This window comes from Lissotriton helveticus, chromosome 2_1 (assembly GCF_964261635.1).
Source record: "Lissotriton helveticus chromosome 2_1, aLisHel1.1, whole genome shotgun sequence".
Lineage (NCBI taxonomy): Eukaryota > Metazoa > Chordata > Amphibia > Caudata > Salamandridae > Lissotriton > Lissotriton helveticus.
The window spans coordinates 1,172,104,216-1,172,129,226 of NC_136059.1; the positions used below are offsets into that span (position 1 = coordinate 1,172,104,216).

The 25,011-nt window shown below is 42.5% G+C and overlaps 1 protein-coding gene and 1 long non-coding RNA gene across 2 annotated transcripts in view; one reads left to right on the top strand and one right to left on the bottom strand.

The window, feature by feature from the left end:
- Window positions 1–14,636, bottom strand: part of LOC144819645 (uncharacterized) — a 134,139-nt gene extending 119,503 nt beyond the window's left edge. Inside the window, exon 1 of the long non-coding RNA XR_013607492.1 lies at window positions 14,412–14,636. This is a non-coding gene — a long non-coding RNA (uncharacterized LOC144819645). The remainder of the gene's footprint in view (window positions 1–14,411) is intronic.
- LOC144819644 (afamin-like) overlaps window positions 1–25,011 on the top strand; it is a 127,803-nt gene that overhangs the window by 2,386 nt on the left and 100,406 nt on the right. The gene's annotated exons all lie outside the window — the stretch shown is intronic.

The following is a 25,011-nucleotide window of genomic DNA, read 5'->3' on the forward strand; positions in this document are numbered from 1 at the left end:
AACATTCCACACTTGAACCCAGGGGAGGTGGAGTCTCAGTATACCCTATTAGCAAATATAAAAGCATGGTGTGATGAAAACTGTTCAGGGCCAAGGGACATATCCACCCACATCACTATGGGGAGACGAGTTGATTGGTTGGGGTACACGTTAAAAAATCTTCCTGGTGATTGCATTATTGTTAATTTTAACAGACCCCATGAGGCTGCCCATTTATTCTGGGATGCTACGGATATAAAGGTTGGAAGGATACGAGCTGTTCCACTTGGTTATTTTTATCCACGGCCAACCATCACCAATTTACCACCAGGCAATGAAAAGCAGCAAGGGGCCATCAGAGGGGGTACTGGGCTGTCAGCTTGGGCACTGCAAACACCAAATTTTACTGCTAGTCATATTGTACCCACCAGACCCACATATAGGGCTACTCTGGAATTAACAAATAGATTCACTGCACTGTCTCACTTAGAGGCAAATGATTGACTCCCTGGTAATATTGCTGATTTAGAACAGACTCATTGTACTACCACCATTGCTAGGGAAAATAGGGAGACTGTTAAAATGGCAAGCTGGAATATTGCAGGTCTCCGCTCTAAAAGAGACGATGCAATATGGTTGGAACAATTAAAGGGCTATGAGGTAGTAGCGCTTCAAGAAACCTGGGATAGGGAATGTAATTTCTGGCTGGACGGGTATTCTTCTTATTTTAAAGCTGCCGAGGGTTCCAGTTCAGGGAGAGATCGAGGCGGGCTCATGTTTCTGATCTCTGTTAAACATAGGGGAGTGGCGCAAATTGTAAGCACAACATCCCATAACATTTTGGCCTGCGAAATAACTTTACCTAATAAAGTCAAATTCCTTTACGTTAACTTCTATAATGCCCCTCATGGTACGCACTGTAATGTAAATATTTGCGATTTAGCAAAATTTTTAACCACTTATAAGGAGAGTCAAACCACTTTCGTTCATTTGATTTTGTTTGGAGATTTTAACATACATTTGTGTCAGCTAAACTGTCAATATAGGGTGTATGCAGATATGGATTGTCTCCCTCACTCTCACTTTGAACATTCTATAAAGGGGGCTGCACTAGAAGAATTGTTGGCAGATGTCGATTTATCGGAACCAGAGTTCATCGACACCAATGACCGAGTAGCCACATTTAGTGCAAGGGATGCAAATACTATCATAGACTTTATATTTATATCAACAGGTTTGCTACAGAATGTAATTTTTTATAATGCTGTGCAAACAACTTTTAGTGACCATAACCTAGTGGTTATGGAATTATGTAATAAAAACCTAGCAATACTATCTGCAAACACAAGGACTGCTCCACGCATGGAGTTAGTTGTCAAAGATCAGGGGAGACGGGTCAAGTGGAGTAAAGTTATCCCAGAAGAATTTTTCCCTAAACTTACCGAGGAGGTGGGAGATGAAATTAACATCTGTATGGACCCGCATAGGTTCGGGGGTGATATCATTACTTCCTTTGAAACTATCTGCCAGCAAGTAGCGTCGATTTTAACGTCCAAGACGAAACCCAAGGAGCAAAAGCTGTTTGGGTGGTTCGATAAAAAATGCTCTGAGGCTCATAAAGATTTACTGGCAGAATTAAAAAGGTCTCCCCGGGATAAACAAGCAGTGGCCAGACTACGGAAAAACTATAAAATCATAGTAGAATCCCGTAAGAAGGAGATCAAGGAAAACGCTTGGGTCTCGCTCTATGATAGGGCCACATTGAGGGACAGCACCAAATTTTGGGAAATTGTAAATACACCATTGTTTAGTGATAAGGATAACTCCCCGTTGGAATTGAACATATCTGAAAAGGAATGGCTGAACCATTTTGAAAAGATATATGGTAGCAACCTCCAGATAGAACCATTTGTACCAGTAGTAAGTGAACAATTAGTGTTACCTTTGAAATTCACCATTAAAGAAGTCCAAAAGGCTATAGAGGACACAACTGCTCATAAGGCCCCGGGCCCTGACGGGGTACCAGCAGACATGTACAAATCCAACTCAACTACATGGTCAATTGTCCTCGCAAATATCTTTAATATAGCAAGTATTGACAAAAGGAGATTGCCTAAAACCTGGTCACGGTCTATAATAGTCCCAATTTTTAAGAAGGGCCAGAGAGGGGACGCAAGATGTTATAGGCCGATATCACTGTTGGACTCGTCCTTTAAAATACTAGGGAAGGTGATCCTAGCCAAGATCTCTACATGGGCAACCAACAATGACATCTTGTGCGATGCACAGTATGGTTTTAGACCTGGCAGAGGCACTGAAGATCAGTGCCTCAATTTACATCTAATAGTCAGTAAATACACTGTGGCCCAAAAGGGATCAATCTATTTGGCATTTATGGACTTGTCCACAGCTTTTGACCTAGTCAATAGGTCAAAGCTGTGGACCATGCTGCTGGATATGGGGTTAGATCAGGCATTGGTGTACTTCCTGGCTGACTTGCATAGAGATCTGACAGCGGCCATACGCATGTCACAGGACGGGAAGTGTACGGCTGATTTTAAGTCCGGGAGGGGAGTATGCCAGGGCTGTATTTTGGCCCCAATGTTATTTTCATTATATATTAATTCTTTGGGTGCAAATCTGACTGCAACGTCTGTTGATGTCCCGTGCATGGGGGGTACCCCATTGCCAGTCTTACTGTATGCTGATGATACAGTACTACTGGCGAGGACACCCATAGGCTTACAACGTCTTTTAAATTCCTTTGGGAACTTTATGCGAAATCTAGACCTTGTGATTAATGTAGAAAAATCGCATGTGATGTTCGTTGGGAAAGGCAGAAATAAGATCAAGACCCTCTCTTGCAATGACTCAGTAATATCAAAAGTAAAAATCTTTACATACCTTGGGGTAGTGTTTGATGATCTGGGAAGTTGGGTTCCCCAAGTTTCCAATAAAAGAGTGGCAGTAAAAAGATCATCGGCCGCTATCCTAGGCTTTGCTAAAAGATTGGGTGGGAAACCCCCTGAGGCAATTTTGGCGATATACAGAGCCAAAACAATAGCCATAGCCAGGTATGGGGCAGCAATCTGGGGCTACAAAGATTTAACTGTGTTACAGAGAGAGGAAAACAAATTTTTACGATCCCTTCTGGGCCTTCCCCAATCCACATCATCTTTTGCGGTTCACTCTGAGCTGGGAATGGGATATATCGCGGACATCCTAAACATGGCACCGCTTTTATTATGGATTAGAACCTGGCTTAACACCAAACTTACACTGAATCATAAGATTCTTACTGATTGTCTGGGGCGGGACAAAGTGGCTGATATTAAATGGCTGGCCTATATTAAAAAAACTTCAGCACTTTTAGGTCGACCGGAACTATACCTAGACCCGAAAAACTTGAATAAAGAAGACATCAACTGGGTAAAACTGAACTTTATTAAGATCCGAGAAATGGAAAGAGAGTCGACTGAAATCTCTAAACCCACAGTAAGGTCACATTTTATGCTGATTACTTCAATATCAGTGCAACCATATCTGACTATTGTCACACGCCCATATCATCGCTGGTTGCTGACCAAATTTAGATTTAATCAGGCACATTTTTTGCTGGGTATTTACGAGAAATGGTGTGTCCCAATGGATAATGTGCCATGTGAATGTGACAATTTCTCTGATCAGGATTTGATACATTTCGTATTCTTTTGCCCCTTCTATTCGGAAGGTAGGGCAAAATATATTAAGCCCCTCCTAAGAGAAATGGGTTTTTTACAATTAAAACCTGCATTGTTGTTTCTTCAAATAATGGAAAATCATCGGGTCATGTTCTGTGTAGCGAATTTTTTGATTGCATCAATTCGCGCGAGACGGAAGAGACTCCAGTCGAGTATAGCTGATTATTTGCCTTATGCCTGATAGTATTATTAAATTTCCAGGTTCTGCTTCATTTTATATATGCTCTATAATAAATTGTGAAACATTGTTGATATTTGGTGTAAATCCTGTGTGTCACACAACTCTTATGTATTGCTAATGAATTTTAAATGTACAGTTATTAACAGCTCTGTATGATGTTTTTATGTATTTGCATAGTATACTTTTATGATTTTTATTTAATCGAATAAAGTATGTTTGACTTGACTTGACTACATAAGATAAAACAGTATGTGCACAATATTGGATCAGAACATGATTATACCTAAAAAAATCTAACCACCGAATAATATACAACAAGAGACCCTACTTAAATCTACAACCATACTTAAATTATAATTATAAAATATTAAGCACACAATACAATGTGATATGTAGATACAAGAGTTGAAAGCAAGATGATATCATAAAATCCAATCTCTAAACATTGGTCAAGATAGTCGTCTACCAACGCGTTTCGGCAGAGCCTTCGTCAGGGTTATTCTTTAACAGTGGTTAGCATTTCAGCAGAGCCTTCGTCAGGGTTATTCTTTTTCTTTAACAGTGGTTACCAATGTTTACTACTCCTATTTTCTATGTAACAACGTCAACTTTATCTTCAGATTCAATACAGGGTAGCGCCTGTATATTGTGCTAAGCTCTTCGTGGTCCTGGTAGTGTTTTACTCTCCTACATATCTCTGGCCTTTAAGGTACCTCATGTTGTTATCTGCTGATAGGTATTTTCAGCATTTTTTTTGTCATGTTATAGTTCTTACAAACGTTTGTGCCATTCTACCCCCCCTCACTACCCCTCTCTTCCCACTCAAAGGCCCCCTCAATGGTTCCACTAGTGATTCTTTCACTTCAACCACTGACTACTGCATTCTGGGGAATCCTTCAACCTCAAAGAACCACTATTTACTGTATAACCAGCTCCAGATTAATAGGTTTGCAGAACCACACAGGGGCTGTGCAGTCTGCCATCTTTGCTGAATTATAGTAGTGCATTACAACAGACTGCTATGAGGTGACATTCTTCAGTCTCACTAGATTATCAAGAAGCATTACCACATTCTTTGATAAATTTAGTTTTGGCTGGGAGCAGTGCTGACTTTTAAGGGTACAGTCAGTGGTGTAACATTTGCTTCTGTGGTGCGGGGGGACCCTGGCCCGGGAGCTCCTAAATGGGTTTAGGGGGCGAGGGGGGCTTCCATGTACTTTGCAGGAGGCGGAGTTTTGTTATGCCACTGGCCCAGAGAGCTGGAAGCATGCCGAGATCAACACTTTACTCAAAAAACCCAAGGTTGATCCAAAGGACCTCAAGAACTTCCTACCCATCTCCCTGCTCCCGTTCTCGGGGAAGGTCATCGAGAAGACCGTCAACAGACAACTGACCCGCTACCTCGAGGAGAACAGCATTCTGGACCCATCCCAGTCCGTGTTCCGCAACAACTACAGCAACGAAACTGCCCTCATCGCAGCCACCGATGAAATCAGGGCTCTGCTGGACAACGGCAAAAGCGCAGCCCTCATCCTCCTGGACCTGTCAGCCGTCTTCGACACTGTCTGCCACCGCACCCTAGGCACACGCCTCCTGGACGCTAGGATCTGAGACAAGGCTCTGGAATGGACCACCTCCTTCCTCTCCGGCGAATCTCAGAGCGTCCGCCTCCCCAGTTTCCATTCCGAAGCCACTGAGATCATCTGTGGCTTACCCCAGGGTTCATCCCTTAGCCTGACATTGTTCAACATCTACATGGCACTGCTCACCCACGTCATCCGACTGCACGACCTCAACATCATCTCCTATGCCAACGACACCCAGCTGTTCCTCTGCCTCACCAAGGACCCCCTCACCGCCAAAACTAACCTCCATGAAGAAATGAAAGCAGTCGCCAAGTGGATGAGGAACAACTGTCTGAAGCTGAACTCGGACAAGACAGAAGTCCTCATCCTCGGCTCCACCCCCTCGGCCTGGGACGACTCCTGGTGGTCGACAGCACTGGGAACTGCACCAACACCCACCGACCACGCAATCAACCTGGGGTTCATCTTCGACTCTAATCTCTCCATGACAAAGCAGGTCAATGCCGTCTTGTCCTCCTGATTCAACAACCTCCGCAGGCTCCGAAAGATCTACAGGTGGATCCCCACCGAAACAAGAAGAACGGTCACCCAGGCACTCGTCAACAGCAGGTTGGACTACAGACACACCCTCTACGTTGGAGCCTCGGCCAAACTCCTGAAACAACTTCAATGCATACAGAACGCCTCTGCACGCCTGATCCTTGACATCCCTCACCGCAGCAACATCACACCCCACCTGAGTGACCTGCACTGGCATCCCGTCAACAAGAGGATCACCTTCAAGCTCCTCACCCATGCACACAAGGCACTCCACAACACTGGACCAGCATACCTCAACAGATGACTCACCTTCTACACCCCCAACCGCCAGCTCTGCTCCGCCGAACTCGCCCTCGCCACTGTCCTCCGCATCTGAAGAGCGACCTCCTGCGGCAGATCATTCTCCCACCTCGCCGCCAAGACCTGGAACACCCTCCCCATCCTCCTACGGCAGACCCAGGACCTGCTGACCTTTAGGAGACTACTCAATACCTGGCTGTTCGAGCAGTAGCAGCTCCCTCCCCCACCCAGTGCCTTGAGACCCTCACGGGTGAGTAATGTGCTTTACAAATGTTCTGATTGATTGATTGATACAATACTGTCCACTGCATGGTCCTGGAAGGGCTGACCAAGCATGCCAGCTTTGACACATAGTGGCCTACTGTCCCTGGTCATGGAGATGCAGTGGCAGTGTACAGTTTGCTGTGGATTCTTATGCATACCCTAAGTGTATGTTGTGCATTCTTATGCATGCAGCCTCGTGGTACATGCATTGTATGTCTGCGTGAGACAGAGTGATGGAAGCCCATAGATTCATTTTGGATACTCCAGGCCTGGCCTTTGCACAAGATGGATTTGAGGTTGTGTTACCAGACAGTGATTAGTGTATTGCTTACATTCCTGAAGCAGCAGGGAGGGAACCTAGGTCCGATTACGAGTTTAAATGCTGTTTATCGCACCTGATAAATAACAATGCCACAGGGTACGTTATTTTTCAGGTTCAATAAATAACACCTATTACTGTTGGTGGGTAATATCACCTTGCGGATTTTTGTGTTTAATGCACCAAAATCCACATGATATTGTAAATACCGTATGCTTTTCCCCGTTAAATTTCAGCAGGTTTGACCTGCCGAAATTTAATGAAGGTTGAGGTATTTAGCACACCTGATAATTATTGGATGTGTTAAGCACCTACCAGCTCGTAATTCTGACCCATGTGCAAACTGGTCTACGCTTGGGACATAATGTACCCACCAACTCAGAATAAGGGCCCTTTGACACTGAAATGAGGAATGTGGAGATAAGGCTACTTTAGACATTCAATTAGACTGTTTACGAGAATGGAGCTGCTGATTAATTTTTCATGAATGTAGTAGATGGTACTCATTAAGTGTGCTTCTGCTGTGGGTGCACCAAGCTGAAGCCTCCCCTGTTGTGAGAAGCATCACTCTACTCAAAGGCTGTGTCTATAATAAAGCCTGGAAAGGATACTGAGAAGAGAAGCACCCTTAAATGGTTCTACAGTATCAGACAGTGGATGCACATTTCCTGTATGGTTTTGGTGTATACAAGTAGAACCCACTACCCCACTTATGGTTCTAGTTCTAAGTCCTCTAGAGTGAAAGAGAGGAGTGCTTCGCAGAGTATTCAGAGGACTACTGTGCAAGCAGGGTTCGTGTTTGCAGGACAGTCAGTGTCCCAATGATGAGGGGACACCACCTGAGTCTGGATCTCTTGCTGGAGGAGCTGTATGCCTTTCCCAATTGCCTAGAACACTGCCTGCATACCTGCCTGTCTGTCTGCTCAGAGAGGGACTGAGCCTGTTAACCCTGCAGTAGATGTGTCTATCCTCGAAGAATGACATGCAGCTTGTCCCAGGAATATGTGGAGTTCCCAGAAGGGAGGGACTGAGGAGTGTGATCTGAATACTCTGCTGTTGACGGGGCTGCAGTCTCTCAAAAATGGTTCCTGGTGAGAACCCCGCTCATCGTGACCATTATTCCCAAGCCCCAATCGGAGCTGTGAATGGGTGTCCAACCCGGTCTGTGCAGGCAGCAACGGCCAGCGTAAGAGGACTGTGCTTGCCCATACCTGCTCTAGCTGACCGACCGGCAAATAGACACTACTGCAGAACATCGGCCTTGCCCTGGGCAAGGCCGCAACTGCCCAGTTTTGTCCTTGGCTTGTGCATGGCCATAACTTCCTGGAAATATAATAATATTAATGCAATGAACAGCAATAAAAGTTGTGGAATTGTCTAAGTCCCTTCTGTAATAAAGCCAACTATCTTTAATTCATGAGAACACGCTCTCTGGTCCGAATATATAATCAAGGTTTTTTCTAAAGCTGTAATATAACAAACATTAATCAGAAATATTTAGTTTGCATTAATATCAAATAATGGTTGTATGACAGAGGCAAACATGGCTAAACCACGCATGCCTCTACAATGCAGACCGAACCACAAATGTATCTTTTTTTTTTTTGTTCAGGAAATTTTTATTAGGCAATTTAAAAGTAGTATAGAAACATGGCATAAGTAATTAGGTAAAAATACATAAGAAAGTAATGTGAAAAGCCATGACCATATCAAAATAAGTATATGAGAAAAGATAAAAGGGGGAAAAGGACAGTAAAGAAGGAAGAAGGAAAAAGGAAAAGAAAAGGAAAGAAAGAGGGAGAAGAGGAGAGGGAAAACAAGAAGGAAAAAGAAAAGAGAAGGAAATATCATGTGGGATTAATAGTACGAGTTAGGGGAGAAGGATTGGAGGAAAGATAAGAAGTGAAAGGGAGCCATAATAGATCAGACTTAATTTTTAGAGGGACAGAGGTAGAGGATGCAATAGCAATTCTATGTTCATCACAAATATAGTTCCACCAAGTATGGATAGAGAGTTTAGAATTATCTTTCCAATACGATAAAATAACTTTAAATGCAAGAGCAATAAACAGGTCTAATAATTTAGCAGAAGAAGATACATCAATATTCATCTCATCTGATAAAGAACCTAAAAATATATTAAAAAAAGATAATTGAGAAGAACAAGAAAACATTGGCATGCAAATATTCCATATTTCAGTCCAAAAAGATAAAACAGGGGTACAATCATATAATTGGTATTTAAGGGTACCCAGTTCCTTGGAGCAAGACCAACATAAAGGTGAAGAAGCAAGAGAGAATTTATGAATACTAACCGGGGTAATAACAACTCTATGATATATAAAGAGTAAAGATTGCGTAACGCGTGCAGCAACAGACACTTTAAAAAGTTTAGACCATAATCGATCCCACAATGCAATTTTTTCAGCACAAATTGAGAATGCTGTTAACTCTCCTAGAGAACTGTTTTCTGTTGTTACCACCCTGTCCACCCCCCCCTCTGGCCCTGGAGCTGAGCCCTCACAGACCTTTTGTGATGAACTAGCCATTTTTTTTACCACTAAGGTAGCAGATATCTATGCCTCATTTGGAAATGACGCCAGAACTGAACATAGTGTTGGCAATGGGAGAGGAGCAACGTCCCAGTACAACCATGACTCTTTCTCATGTTTTCTACCCACCTCACATGATGATGTGATCAAAATCATTTCCATCATTAAATCAGGATCTCCGCTCGACCCCTGCCCTCCATCTGTGATGCTAAAACTCACAGAAGTGATCTCCTGTCCTCTTATGGAGATCTGTAACAATTCATTTTTGACTGGCCAATTCCCCAACATATGGAAGAAGGCTGTTATAAAACCCCTTTTAAAAAAGCCTACCTTAGACCCTACAGCCGTCGCAAGTTACAGACCAATTGCCTGCCTGCCCTTTCCTGCCAAAGTATGCGAATACCTGATGAACAGACAGCTTTCAGAGTTTGTCGAGACCCACCAACTTCTCGACGAAACGCAGTTTGGCTTCAGGAAAGGGCATGGAACAGAGACTGCTTTGATAAAGGCCTCTGATGAAATTAGGGCAATTATGGACCAAGGAGGGGCGGCGGTCCTTATCCTCTTGGATTTGTCAGCAGCCTTTGACACGGTCGACCATGCCACTCTGGTCGACCGTGTCATAGCCCTGGGGATAAACGATTTGGCCAAGGATCTTATCTCCTCTTTCCTGGCAGACCGTACTCAGACAGTAAGGTTGGGAGATTTTTATTCTCCAATCTCTGCACTCCCTTGTGGAGTCCCACAAGGCTCCTCGCTAAGTCCCATGCTCTTCAACATCTATGTAGCGGACTTAGCGAGGATAATAAAGGCCTATGGGATACAATTGACAACGTATGCAGATGATACCCAGCTAGTGCTGGGCATCCATAAAGATGGACTTACTGTAGCGGCCAATTTCCAGAAAGCCATGCTCGAGGTCAGCATCTGGATGGCCTCAAACTGTCTTAGGCTTAACTCGGACAAGACCGAGGTTATGACCTTTGGAAAACTCTCTCCCGAATGGTCTCCCAGTTGGTGGCCGGAAACCCTTGGCCATCCACCTGCCCCGGTGGAAAAAGCCAGAAACTTGGGAGTGATTTTTGATAGTAAGCTGGCTTTCGACCTCCATACTAATAAGGTTGTGTCGTCTTCATTTTTCATTTTGAAGAAAATTAAGAAGCTACTGCCTTACCTCCCTGCCTCAGCTGGGAAGACTCTGGTTTCCACCTTAGTCTTCTCAAAAATAGACTACGGGAACGCTCTCTTTTTACACACCCAGAAGCGTGTCATAATGAAGCTGCAATCCATTCAAAACGCGGCAGCTAGGATTCTTCTTAACATCCCTCGCCGCAAATCCACCACTCTTGGAATTCGTCAGCTTCACTGGCTGAGAGTTGAGAGCCGTGTTAAATTTAAGGCCCTTTGCATTGCGTATAAGGCCGTACATGGCACAGGACCTCGGTTCTTGACTGAAGCCTTTCAGCCTTATACTCCTGGAAGGCAACTAAGATCGGCCAATGCCAGTCTCCTCCGTGTGCCACGCACAAGGTCGGTCACCTGGGGAGACAGGCGTTTTCTTGTGGCCACTCCAAAACTTTGGAATCTTTTGCCACTTGCCATTAAAGCTGCCCCGAACCTGATGAGTTTTCGCAGGCTTTTGAAAACATGGCTGTTCAACCAGTAAGAGGATGGTAGGATGACGGATTCTAGTTGCTCTACAGCGCCGAGACACCTCCGGGTATTTGTTAGCGCTTTAAAAATCACGTAAATAAATAAATAAATAAATAAGATAAGGAGACATCAAGGTCAGTCTCCCAAACAGTCTCTACATTAGATTTAGGACGATCTGAGATAGTAGATAACAAAGTTAAATAAACTAGAGCAGCTTTAGGCAATTGAGTAGAAAATAGGGGATACAATGGAGTGGTAGGGGTGAAGGAGGAGAAAGGCTCAGTAGAAGAAAGGGAAGACAAATAAGATTGAATTGCAGAAGTTATAATAGTATATTCAGTGAGACACGATGCAGGCAAATGAAACATATTTTGCAATACTGGAAAGGAAATGAGGGAGGAACCAATAAAAAATTGATGTACAAAGAGGATACCCTTTTCTTTCCAGTGTTTAAAGTAAAAAGATTTGCCTTTGTATCTAAGAAATTTGTTGTACCACACCACAGAGGATAGAAAACATTGAAGAGGGGATAGAGTAGAGAAAAAGACATTTTGTAATAAAGCTTGGGTGTATTTCAAAATAGGGTATTTAGATAAAAACGTACAATTTGACATGAAAGTAACATGCTGGAATGAAAAGTCTTTCAAAAGGGAGCGTTCCACAAGAACCCACTTAGGAATCGGATTATCCATGAAGTCATATGCCAAGGAGAAGGATTGTTTAATCAAAAAGGCCGAATGGTACTAATTAAAGTTGGGAAATCGAACACCACCTTCATTTTTGGGTCGAATTAACTTATGTAACGCAATTCGTGGATGTTTGTTATTCCAAAGGAATTTTATACACAGAGAATTAATACGTGCAAAATAAGATTTAGGAATTTTAAACGGAAGCATGGAAACAGTGTAGAGAACATGAGGGGTAATCATCATTTTGATGGTATCCAATCTACCCCACCAGGAAAGGAATAAGGGGGACCAAATTTGAAGAAGGGATTGAATTTTCTTAGTTAGAGAATCGAATGTCAATTTGAGGGTATCTTTTAGAGAGGAGGAAAACCAAATACCGAGGTATTTGATTTTGGAGGGGCACCATGCAAAATCAGTATTATTAAACATGTATTGAAAACAAATTGGATTAAGGGGAAGAACTTCTGTTTTAGATAGATTAAGCTTATAACCTGATATGGAGGAATACAGATGCACTTCATCGCGAAAATGTGGGAGGGATGATTCTGGGTTGGACATGTAAATGAGGACATCATCAGCATATGCAGATAACTTAGTTTCTACAGAGGAAAGTTTTATTCCATTAATACCAGGGTTGGAACGAATACGTTCTAAAAAAGGTTCAAGACATAAAATAAATACCAAAGGGGAAAGGGGACAACCCTGTCTTGTGCCTCTATTTAATGAAAAAAATCTGGAAAATTGGTTGTTAACAAATATACTGACACGAGGGGAGGAATAAAGGAGTTTAACCAAGGATATAAAAAATGGGCCAAAACCAAACCACTTGAGGGTATGAAACATATATTGCCAATTAATGCGATCAAAAGCTTTTTCAGCATCTAGAGATAAGGCTGCCAATGGAACATTAAAATTTTTACTATGAGCAATGACATTAGAGAAGAGGCGAGCATTATCAGCAGCAAGTCTACCCTTCACAAATCCCACTTGATCTGTATTGATTAAACGGGGGATAACTGAATCAAGACGAGAGGCAAGTATTTTAGCAAAAATTTTACAATCATAATTAATTAAAGATATGGGGCGGTAGTTTTTACACTGTGAGTGGTCTTTGTCAGGTTTGGGGATAATGACAATGAGAGCATCCAAAAAGGATCCAGAGGCTTTGGCATCTGAAATAAATTAATTAAATAGTTGAAGAAGTTTAGGTGCAAAAAAAGAATGAAAAGAGGAGTAAAACTCAACAGGTAAACCATCAGGACCAGGGGCTTTTGACTTTTTAAGAGAGTTAATGGCTGTAGTAATTTCCTGGAGAGTAATTTCCCGCTCCAGGAGAGCAAAGTCTACCGGAAGGGAAGGGGGAGACGGAAGGCCCTCAAAAAATGTTTTTAAGTTCGATTCCGAGGGATGAGTATCATCAGAATATAAGGTTTGGTAATAATTGTGAAATACTTCAGCAATATCTTCATCAGAAGTGACTAACTTATTGATAGTCATTGAAGATGGGAGCAACAGTTTTACGTTCTGATTTTATTTTTAAATAATTTGCCAACATTTTCCCTGCTTTGTTCTGGCCACCATGGAATTTAGATTTGATTTTGAGAAGGGTGTGATAAGCTTCATTGGTAATAATTTTATTAAGATCAGTTTTGGCAAGAATTAATCCCTGAAGGGCAGAGGAGGATTTAGAAGTAAAATAGGAGTGTTCAAGGTTTTTAATTTTTTCGAGCTGGTCCTCATATTTTTGTTTATTAAGCTTCTTTTTGGAAGCAACATAGGATATAGTAAAAGCTCGAAAAGAAGCCTTAAAAGCATCCCAAGTGAATGGAATAGAGGTGTCCACGGGATTATTAAAGGAGAAATATTCATTGGAAAACTCTGCACTTTTTTTCATAAAAATGGTATCAGATAAAAGAAAAGAATTAAATTTCCAACGACTAAATTTAGAGGAAATAAGAGAAAGATCCAGGGTAGTATAGACAGGGGCGTGATCAGAAATAAAAATAGAACCAATATCTGATTTTTGAATGGAGTGCAAAAGAGACTTACTAACCATGATGTAATCAATTCTCGAACGTGTGTGATGAACATTGGAAAAAAAAGTATATTCTAATAAATCAGGATTACATACTTTCCATGAATCATATAAAGGGCGAGAAGCAATGGCAGATTGAAAACTCTTATGAGACTTGTCCGGTTGAAACTTACTGGAGGATAATCAATCTGAAAAAGGGTCTATCCATTGATTAAAATCACCAGCAATGATGAAATCTGGGCAATCTATGGAAGCAATTAGAACTTTGATATCTTTCCAAAATTTTGGATCCGGACGGACTGGACCATATATATTAAGCAATACTATTGTCTTGTTATGAATAACAACCTTAGCCATTGCCCGACGCCCTTCACTATCACTTTGAGAAGAAATTATCTGAACATTTAAGGCTTTATGAAACAATATAGCAACCCCTCCTTTTTTGTGAACAGCAGGTGAAAACACAACCTGACCCACCCAATGTCTTTTGAGCTTAAGAGATTCAACATCAGAACAATGTGTTTCTTGAAGAAATACAACCTGCGAATGAAATTTGGATAAGTGAGACAATACCTTTTGACGGTTGACAGGATGACCAAGACCTCGAACGTTCCAAGAGACAAAGTTACACATGTTGGAAGGAGGGGAGGATGGGCAACAAATGGATCAGACACATGGCAAGGAGATCACTACAAAAGGGAAGACAAAAAATACCAGTGAGAAAGTGGATTGCTAAAACGCTCACAATATCTAGACCAAATAGACCCATAAATAAGAGAGATGACATTACGAAAAACAAAAACAGAGGTAGAGATCGTTTAGGACTAGAATAGCATTGAGACTGGGAAACAGAGTAAAGAAACCAAAAAGAGAGAGGGAGAAAGAGAAGAAAAAAAGAGGAAAAATAGATAAGGACAGAAAGAGAGAGAATGAACAGATCAAGGCACGAAGGCCTGATCGGAGAAAAAGAGAGCAACCAAAACATCTGAGGCGAGGATACACCAGAGAGAGAACGTAACCCACGAGCTACCAAAGAAAAGGACTTTTACAGATAGAAAAGACACAAGGATGTGAGGATAATACCTCAAAAAGGAGGTCAGGAAGAGAGGAAAGGATCAGAAGAGGTCAGAAAGAGTAGAAAAAATAAAAACAACGATAGAGAGTAAAACATGGAGAAAAAACATAAGTTAGAAGTGTCCATAGTGGGAGGAGAGACACTCAGGAGATAATCATGAAGTTTCTGCGGATCATCATAAGATCTGGTACGGCCACCATGCGTGATCTTGCAGAAGCAGGGATGCAGAATTCCATATTGAATGTTCAGCTGTCTCATCAACGGTCGAAGATTCAAGAATTCCTTGCACCGAGCATTCGTAGCCGATGAAAGATCCTGTGAAATAAAGATGTTATGACCAGACCACTGAAGACGACGTTTGATCCTGGCGGCCTTCAGGACAGTCATCAACTCCGTGAATTCCAGGAACAGCATGATGATGCCACGTGGTTTGGAGGAATTGGAGTTCATACGGCCAAGACGATGGGCTCTTCGGATATTAAGAGGATGTGACGATGGTTGAAGGTCCAAAATTTCCTGAAGAAATTTCCGCATAAAGGATACCATGTCCACACCCTCCAAATTTTCCGGAACACCATAAATGCGTAGATTATTTCTTCGATTACGATTTTCCAAATCCTCGGTATGAAGCTTGAGTTTATGGATCTCTTGTTCCAACAATGGAATTTTAGTGGATACATTCTGGATATTGCTCACACGCTGTTCCAGACTCAAAACCTTACCCTCCATGACCACCCAACGCTCCTCAATTTGCTGTAATTTTGCATTAGTAGCAGTCATAAAAGGTTGGAGACCCCGCACCTCAAGGATGGAATCCAGGACAGGATTAGACGAAGAGTTAATGGGGGAAGGCGGGTTATTCTTAGGCCTCTTAGGTTGAGCTCCAGTCTGTGACATTTTTGGTGAAGTAGAGACATTTGTCATGATATTGAACACCTGTCAGGGATCCACACAGTAGTACGAATAACGTATGAGGGCACCACCCTAAACAGCAGGTCACAATAAAAATATGAACATCCACTGGCTTAGAGACGCTGGTTAGTAAGAGGTGCAAACCATGTGCGGCAGAAATGAGGCGGCAAATAGAGAACAGTCAAAAGCATGCACTACACTTGAGTGCTGATGTCTTCATTGGATTGGAAAGGGCAAGAAGAAGACATATGACATATTGGTGATACAAGCCACACTGCACAAAAAAGGTGCGTCTACCAATGCCAGTCCACAAATAAGGTGTTAAGGCGAAGGCAATGTCACATTGATGGTATTAGCGTCGAAAGAGGCAAAATTTAGATCAAAACCCAGCAGGACTCAAAAAGGCATTAGGGTCTCCTCAGATATAATACGCAAAAACAGCAACAAAATGTCAGTAGGAAACACCAGAAGATAAGAGGCGATTTCTGCATGCCAGCAAATACATTCAAGTAACCTCTCCAGAGCGTGTTAATTTTTAGGGTAAACAAAAAGAAACAGAGCTCTTCACATGGAGGTGTTCTAAAATGGCGGCCAAAATTCCTCAGAGGAACTGCAATGAAAGCTGGACTCGACAGATACAGTGCATTTGACCCATACAGAGCACTTAAAAACGAGTCTAGATTGAAAAAAGTGACAGAACACTATTTCCTGAGTCATTAGTGCCTGAGTATAGAAGCAATGCTGAAAAAACGATGTAGGAAGGCATTCACGATGTAAACAAACAAAATGGCGGCCATCCGTGATGAGGAGACAAGCTAAAATTACCGATTTAAAACTTTGGCGTTCCGCTGCTTAAATAACCCGCAGAAGTGCACCATTATTGTCTGCCCACCTTCCGACGTTGTTGTGTGCTGAAAGCGCTGTTCAAAAAACGGCAGAAAAGGTCCTCACGGCATCCGTGATTAAGCCCATAGCGGAGCTCGCGGGAAAGCCGTCCTCTGCCACCGGCGCGCAATCCACGCCCCCCACAAATGCATCTTAACCACGCATTCCTTTACCACGCATGCCTTTACTAAGCAATTTCGTTGTAAAGGTATGTTTTGTGAGCAGATATCCGTGGTTAAGATCGCCAAAGTACTTTAACAATGAAAGTTTGTTTCCTTAATGTGACTGGATTCATAAGTACATTTTCCTGAATTCAGCTTGAACTTCAAACACATTTCCAAAATGTTAACAAACACTCTCCAACATTTCCCAAGTTCGCTTAAGAAGGGCCATGCAGCAGCATCGGTGTGCATCGATTGTCTAGCCAGGATGCTCTGCACCGCGAGGAACTTATACTTGATAACTACAAAATGAGAGCCGCCATTTGCAACCTCATGAGTATTCTGTGGTATCTTGGGAAATGTTGTTTCTTGAATTACACTCAGGCAACATGTGTAGTGCATTCTTCAAAGATGCAATGCCTCTCTCCAAGCGGGCCATTTCTCTAAGTGAACTACCAACCTATCCTGCCTCTGAATGCGCACGTGACCTGCTAGTTCAGAGTATTGTGCTTGTGCGCCTCCAGAGCGTTGAAAGTTAAGTTCAGGCCACAGATCATGACAATTAACTCCTCTTTCTGGCAAATGTCTCTGGTGTATCTTGCCCTTACATCTCTGGGAATAAGAGCGTATTTGCTTACTGGTCTCATTCTGTTATTTCACAGACAATCACATCTGTAGTTGACAATTTTAAATTCCCAACAGAGGCAGAAGACATTTATTCTTGGTCAGAAGAATTTGTGTACGCTGTGCAGTGCTCTTTCAGAATATGGCAAGGTGTGTGCTACATAAAAATAATCAATACAATAAATAGTAAAATAAAATATATTCTGTTAAGCAGAATATCTTGCAGTGTGGGCTGTGTGGAGGTATAGACATCCTGGAAAATGGTAGATAGATTATGCTTATTCAAACAGAAGAATACAGCCATGGAAGATAATATGCTGTTTAACAGACACCTACAGAAACAGACATCTGTACACCCGGATGTACTATTACGAGACTTCTCTTACATGCCTTTGTGAGTTGGCATTTCTATGGGTAAATAGGTAAAGTGAATAAAAGGTTTAAGGGAGGAGAAGAGGAAGTGAATAGTGTGCATACCGGGTGCGAGTCGCCCCCCACCCATAAAAGACATGAAGCAGGTTGTTGTCGTTCACCGCGTAGTCTTTTATTAAAAACTTCAAGCAATGTCATTAATCCTTTATTCATCTTGATTAAGGTTTAAGGTAAATCTTTAGAATTACTTGCTTATCAACACAACAGCCTTAAATAATCTCATAGTTATAGATTGTCATTATATTTACGCCCCGCTCTCCAAGGGGCCTTTTTGCTTGTCCTTCGGGCTGTGCCAGCAGGCCACAACCAAGATAGCCTGCTCTCCTTAAGTTGACCGCCCTCCGGTCAACAGAGCCGCAGGTAAATAATCTGCCACTACTTGTAACAAACATACCGGGGTATACCCCCTCCAATGTTTATAAGCCGACACCCCGTCATACGGGTGGGGCAGGAGTGGTCAGGACCACCAGCAGGTCAGTCCCCCCTCTCCCGCCAGCTCAGAGTCCCACAATGACTGCTTGCCCTTTCCATGGGCAGCCAGTCCATACCAAAATGGGAAGTCCACACCCTTTTCTTGCCTGGGACCCCGCCAATCTCTTCCTTGTTGCAGGGATGGGTGGGTGGGTAATTCTTTGCTGCTCTGCTGCCGCCGGAGCTGTTGGGAGAGGACAAAGAGGGTTAGTTCAGCCTCCCCCGAGGCTTTTGTACCCTCGGGGGAGGGAAGGTCGGCCCTGCCTTCTTGATGACGTGTGCTGGCTCTTCCCTGTCCTTGTTTCCGCCTTGGAGACGTCCCTGCTGGCTCCCGCCCCCGGATGCCACTAAGGGCGCCACGCCTCTAGGATCGGATGGCGCCGTTCATAGTGTGCATACCGGGTGCGAGTCGCCCCCCCACCCATAAAAGACATGAAGCAGGTTGTTGTCGTTCACCGCGTAGTCTTTTATTAAAAACTTCAAGCAGTGTCATTAATCCTTTATTCATCTTGATTAAGGTTTAAGGTAAATCTTTAAAATTACTTGCTTATTAACACAATAGCATTAAATAATCTCAAAGTTATAGATTGTCATTATATTTACGCCCTGCTCTCCAAGGGGCCTTTTTGCTTGTCCTTCGGGCTGTGCCAGCAGGCCACAACCAAGATAGCCTGCTCTCCTTAAGTTGACCGCCCTCCGGTCAACAGAGCCGCAGGTAAATAATCTGCCACTACTTGTAACAAACATATCGGGGTATACCCCCTCCAATGTTTATAAACCGACACCCCGTCATACGGGTAGGGCAGGAGTGGTCAGGACCACCAGCAGGTCAGTCCCCCCTCTCCCGCCAGCTCAGAGCCCCACAATGACTGCTTGCCCTTTCCATGGGCAGCCAGTCCATACCAAAAGGGGAAGTCCACACCCTTTTCTTGCCTGGGACCCTGCCACAGGGCGAGTAGCTTACTGGCGCGCTCGCCCTCCCCCCGACCTAACAGCCTTCGCTGCTGGGTGCCACCTCTGCACCACTCCCTGTTCATGTATGAATTCACAGCTGATGGCACGCTGGGCCTCCCATCGGTGACACCCCATCCCTCCTGATGCTTATGTTGAGGCCTGATCAAGACAAATGCACCATAGTGGGTTGAATGGGACTAACCCAAGAAACCCATCTCTGGGACCTTGGAAACCTCCCATAATTGCAGGGTGGCTTTCCTCACTTGCTGGTTACTAGCTGACCTGTGGCTGCCAGTTCTACCGTAGAAGGTAGAAAGTTAATAAATTAACTAGCAGGCTGAAAGCAACATGCATTCCTTGTCAAGCTACCTGGCAGTAATGATCCTCTGGATAAAATACACTTTGATGATTGCCAGCCTGGGGAACATCTGGAGATTCTATGTTCTTGAAGGCTACTTCACTCATTGTAAATATGATGCCTGACAAAGCGAAGCCCGAGGAAATATAATGCAGAGTATAGACAATACGAAGTATTCACCGCAGCTGATAGAGCCTAATCTTAGCTAATGAAGTATTGCAGAAATATGTACAATGTGACCCATAAATTAACTACAGGCGGTCACTATAAAGACGTCTTCATATGAAAAATGAGTTCAAAATTCTTACCCTCTCAATGGGAAATGTGAATGCCTTAAAAATGACCCTATAACTGGAACACTGTTTTACAGGCTATATTTGTACACATTCACGGCCTGCTCTGATAAAATGGCAAATTAACAAAAAATAAAATATTCATGATGATGACATCGCTATGCGAGGTTCCAACATATTATGCTTTTTGTGCTAAATTCCCCAGTTACGAGAGGAACTTAGAATGAAAATCACACGTTCAGAATATATACTAGGAGCAAACATATATTGTCTGGCAATGTTGATCCTCTTGGTGTAGGGATTGCATTAAAGAAGGGCCAGCCCTGACATACCAAATATCTGCTTTTTGATTAAATGTAATGGGTTCTTCATTAATTGTCAAATTTCACTTGTTTGGTTCTTTGACTTAAACTCCCAGGGAATAGATAGATTGCATCATTTCTTGAGCTTCTTTAAGATTGTAAACTTATAAAATTTGCCCTTTACTCTCTTTTATAGTGGCTTGAGGTCTGAGAATTTAGGGCCCGATGTAGGTAAATCCCATTTACCGATTTTGAAATACCGAATCCTACCGATTCGGTATTTTAAAATCGGTAAATGGGATGTAGGTCCCAACATCTGGATTCGTTACCGAATCCTTAACAATTCATTAATTACCGATTGGGTAAATACCGAATCGGTAATGCCCATTCTTTCCTATGGGCTTTGAAGCCCATAGGAATGATTAGGCATTACCGATTCGGTATTTACCCAATCGGTATTTAAGGAATTCACAAGGGTGCAGGGGGTGTCACTTTGACACCCTCTAGCACCCCCAAAACGGCCATGTGTGCAATGTGGCACACAGACATGCCCTAAGAGCACGTCTGTCTGTCACATGGCACATGTGTACATGCACAGATGTGCATGTACACAGGAATCGGTTTTTTACCATGGATTTGTATTCCATGGTAAAATACCGATTCTGTAAGCCATGTGCTGCCGGAACATAGGCTACCTACATCACATTTTCGGTAATTTTACCGAATCGTTATCATTACCGAATCGGTAAATATTACCGACTCGGTAAATTTACCTATTCGGTAATGATAACGAATCGGTAAAATTACCGAAAATGTGCCCCTACATCTCCATGGCCCTTTACCGATCGGAAACGGACGAAAATCGGTATTTTCGGCCGATTCCGATCGGTAAAGGGCTACCTACATCGGGCCCTAAATGTTGATGATTGGGTTTGTTCCTGGTCAGTGGCAGATTATCTGAAATTTATGTTCACATTCGTTGCATGGATTGAGCTATCTCAAAACCTTCTTGTATTAATAGCTCTTCCAAAGTATAGTCCTGCTGAATTTTTAAATAAGCGCAAAGTTGATAATTCATGAATTTAAATGTTATCTATGCTTGATTTTTATGAATGTAAAAACATTCGTCAGCTATGGACACTCCTGCCTGACTAATGTTCCTTAGAATATGTCCCAGAATCATAACGCAGAAGAAGAGCATATTTTATCATTTAGGAAATTTGGTGTAAATTGTACAGATCACCTGGTTGTGAAAGCCTTGTTTTCATACCTCTTGCTTTTCCTCGTTGTTTTATCTGCCTGATTCCCCAGATACACAAATGTATAACGATTAAACGCAGCAATGGTAATAGATGCTGCTACAAGTGACAAGCACTTCTCTACTCCTGGCATGCCCCTGCTACCTTTCATCTTAGTATCTTGAAGGCAGGACCACGAAGGTAAGAAGGCAGGACCACGAATGTAAGAGGTTTCCAAATTCATGCTTACTTTCTGTAGTTTCAGTAGTCCTGCTGAGATTTTTAAATAAGCGCATAGTTGCTAATTCATGAATTTAAATGTTATCTATGCTTGATTTTTATAAATGTAATAACATTCATCAGCTATGGACACTCCTGCCTGACTGATGTTCCTTTGAATTAATACAGTACAGAACATACTGTTCAAGCCGGTTCAGTCTGGGGGCATATTGATGTTGCATTCCGATTTTACAAAATTAGAAAAAACACCATTAAGTACACAAATAAAATAATAGGTGTTTTTTAGCTACCTTAATGTTCATTTCACACAGTGATTGAAATTATTATTTTTGCCTTAAACCGCAGTTGCATTAAAGAAATCATCCTTTTCCAGACGACATTTAACTAGTCATGTGTCCCAGAGTCATAACGCAGAAGAAAAGCATATTTTATCCTTTAGGAAATTTGGTGTAATAATGTACCGATCGCCTAGTTGTGAAAGCCTTGTTTTCATACTTCTTGCTTTTCCTCGTTGTTTTATCTGCTTGTTTCCCCTGATACACAAATGTATAACGATTAAAAACAGCAATGGTAATAGATGCTGCTACAGGTGACAAGCACTTCTCTACTCCTGGCATGCCCCTGCAACCTTTCATCTTAGTATCTTGATGGCAGGACCACGAACGTAAGAAGGCCGGACCACAAATGTAAGAGGTGTTAAAATTATGCTTACTTTCTGTAGTTTCTGCTCTGCCATTGCCTCAGCAGAAAATTGGAAGCTGTTGAGGGACAAATGTCCAAAGAAGGGTGAAAGAAGAGGTCCATCATATGTAGGAACAACGTAAATAGTGATGCAATGGAGGACCAAATTATGTGACAGAGTTAACTAAATTACGTAGTAAGAAAAAGCACATTATGTAGGGTAATGTGGCACATTTTGTGGTAGAATTACATTGCTCTTCTGTCCTTTTTAAGACACACATATTCTGTCTGGCCAAATGTTTAACTTCATTAGTAGAAGCACAGCATTAGAACTCAGCAACAATCAGCAACTCAAAGGTGACCATTTAATCTTTGATAATGTTTTGCCACCTAATGTCATCATAAGCGACACATTTTTTAGTAACTTCTGATCCATTTGACATAGAAACCAATATCATGTTTTTAAATTATTCAAATTATGCAGCAGATGGAGGATTATGGGGCAAATCTATAATTATGTGGGAAAATGCCGAAACCGGAGAATTGAATATTTCCAGTGTCAAAAATGTGTTGTTAAAGGGAATTAAAGCTATTGACATGCCCCTTCTGCTGACCTTATCCATTTTGCAGATCGACTGAATCATGAAGGTCTGATGAATTACAATTAACTATCCGCAACCCTTCATAGAATTGATAGGGGGATGACACAACGCGTACAAAGTAAAACTATGTGGAATATTTATGAGCACAGCAGGAGAACTCGGCTTCATCTAAAGAAGGAAGGTTACCAGTTCTAGCATTTTTTAACCCAGTCACAGCCCTCTTGTGAAGTAATATCAGTAGCATCTTGAAGGGCTCGAAATGAAAAACCAAAAGCGAGCATGAGTGCAGCTTTTGCAGTTTTTGTTAATTGTAATACATTCATTCTCCGGTGAAGTTGCAATTATGTTTTCGCCGCCTTCTTTAGGCCTATTGCTCAAAGGCTGCCGAAAGCCAATACGTTGACAGAAGCACATAAAAACAGCAGGCGCCAAGTGCCACCTGCAGCGATGTCATTAGATTACTTCAAATGTGAACGTGTGCTTTTTATAATGTATAATTATCTTACCGAAGAGGCTATTTTGCAATCCTATTGTTAATCATGTTAAGGTTAGTTTAGTAATTTTCCTATTATATTGAACACGTCGCATTAAGGGTTGTATTGTTGAGAGCGTCTAGTTACACGTTTTATTGTGATAGAAATACTGCCGGATGTTAAAGTGTCAACAGCACCGCAGTGGGGATGAGCGCGGCATTACGAAAAATTCTGTGGCCTGGGACAACTAATAATCTCGCAATGAGCTTCATACAGCCGCGAGAAACGAAATGCCCTACGGGAGGCGAGAAAACAAAATGCCTACTTATGCATGCAATAATTGGTCTCGGTGTGGTCTTAAATACCTCTGTCAGTAAATCATGGTTCTTCTTGTTTCCTCGTAGTTTGCTCCTGCTTGGAATAATTCAGTTTCATAGAAATACTTATTATTTTTCTGCCCGAAACCTCCCCCCCCCTTCTTTCTGCGGATCACCATTGTTAGCGAATACATAGTGATCGCCCTCTGGACGTCTCTTTACACTGACTCTGCCAAATGAATTTTCTTCATGGCCGTTCATGTTCCCATTTTAGTTCAAGAATCCCTTATGCACTGTAGAAATGAATGTTGGAAATGAAAATGCAGCAATCATTGTGTGTGAATTCGAAGTGACAGTACAGCCCCGTGGCCCCCTCATTCTCCAAGGCAATAAGTAAACAGATGCCTCGCCTCTTAAGATTAGGGAATGAAATGGACTTTAAGAAGCAGTATTCATGCTTTGCTAGCAGGGCTTTGACCCAAGCAACTGAATTATCTGGGATACGTGTGAATATTTGTGACACTCGATACGGGTGCAGCTTGCAAGCCTAATAAAGTCATGCGGGCCCGCGACCGTAAATAATTAGGCGGGCTCGCTTGAGCGATAAGCAAAGAAAATAACTGGGGGACTAAACCACTCAAATCTGCTGGTCCAACAGGATAGCTGCTGAACGTGCACTGTTTCCCCCAATTAAATTTTTATCCGTGAGGACACTAGCCTCCTGTGACTCGAAATCGGGTCCTTAGCTCACGAGTCTGCAGCTTAATTCGCTGCACTGCACTAAATCGGAGCCAAAAACCGTATAAAGGCTCAACAAAGATACTCTGCCACGGTGATATTTCGAAGTTCTAAAACTTTAAAGGAGATGATGTTGGACGAAAAAGAACGATATAGTGTAAGAAGCGCACACATGCAGTGTTCCCCAAATACATAAATCATCCGCACTATCACGTAACATTATTTGCAAGATCCGTGCGTTTAAAAACTTGGCCGGAAATGCCTGATTACCATTCCATACCCATTGTGCACAAACCATGAGGCTTCCGCCATTGCCTGCCACGCTGAGGATTTTTCCGCGTCCCCTGCTTCATTACCGGCTAGGCTCCTGCTCCGGGTCTGGAAATTCTCCACGACTGCGTTCATTCAACGGCGCTT